We start from the raw sequence: 1,448 nt of genomic DNA, 5'->3' as shown, positions 1-1,448 counted from the left end.
CCCAAAATATGAACGAGTTCATGAACTTTCGTTCAATGAACGCGTTCAGGCACAACACTGTCCATCAGTATCTCTACGGTTGTCTTAAATCTTTGCAACCTCTATTCATGTTCTTGGGCCAGTGAACCAGTGAGCTGGTCTGTATGTCAATTTTGGGGTGTGACAAAAGTACAGGCCAGAACCAAATAAGGCACCACCACCAGTTTCGGGGCTTCGTTTGGATTCGCCTGTTTTATAGTGGAAGTTTGGAATTGTGAGATTTGCAGAGAAAGGAGGGGTTTGCCAATGGGGTTTGAACTTCTCTGTAAGTCTATTTCACCCACTGAACTATTGTTATTCATCTATGACAATGTAAATTTGGTTTTGCATTCTATGACCTCTTTAATTAAATCTCTCCTTAGTGGATTTCTAGAATCCAGTGTTGCTGATTCATGTACCAGGAGGTACTTCCTGCAGTTCAAAAATGTATCTTTCCTCTGTACATTAAAATTATTACCGGTAACATCGAACCCATTTTTTCTTGCAGTAACGGTTTTCTATACTGTTTGCTGTTCTTTGAAGAGAAGCTAGGCTGATACGTAACAAACAAAAAGGATAACATTTAAATAGAACTTACCGTAGAGGGAGTGTCCTCATAATGACAGACACAATGAGACTTCCTTATGGGAAACATTAAATATGTAGACATATATAACAATTTCCTCGAAGTTGAGCCATCTTTTACTTTTAACAAATTATGTTTTCAACTATTTTTTAAAGAGTTGTTTCTTATTTTTATGTAGGGGCTTTAGCACTAGACAAGGCTGTTTTGTACAACAACAACAATAGAAAGATTGTTGGTAAGAAGTATGATCCATACAGATTTTCAAGCAACTTATTTACATGACTAGAATGAAACGACAGTCTTTTAAAGATTAACTCGCTGAGTTGCTTGCATTGTTCAGATGTGTTATCAATTTCTCCTTCTCCATTGTTGCAATTTGTAAAATGAATATCCCTTTGAACTTCTGGGATAACACATGAATTTGTTGTAATAACAAATAGAATATTTGAGGTAAAAATAACCTTTCATCTTTCAGTTTTTCAAATTTTTTAAGAACACTAGATAAATTTTAACACTGCATAAAGACATATGTGGATTCCTCTTACCATTTTGTTCCAGTTAAAATGCCTTTTCTTTCAGTTTTGGTCAGTGGTTTTCATAAATCCAATAAAAATGATGGATTCCTCTAGAATATTTACATTTCTGTACAGCAGCTCAAAATATCATGGCATCTGTTGTTCCCAATTGCTCTCTTGATCTGCAAATGTTGAGCAGCTATGTTTTAGTTTTTTTAACGGTTACAGGAAACAGATAGAAAGTAGTTGAAATATGTGGGAGGATCTTATTTTGGCAAGCTTTCACTTTTGACTCAATTAACTATGCCTGAGACCCAATTTATATTCCC

This window comes from Cyprinodon variegatus, unplaced genomic scaffold (assembly GCF_000732505.1).
Source record: "Cyprinodon variegatus isolate N-32 unplaced genomic scaffold, C_variegatus-1.0 Scaffold2316, whole genome shotgun sequence".
NCBI lineage: Eukaryota > Metazoa > Chordata > Actinopteri > Cyprinodontiformes > Cyprinodontidae > Cyprinodon > Cyprinodon variegatus.
The sequence above is the reverse complement of the archived record's forward strand: the minus strand, read 5'-3'. Positions refer to the sequence as shown.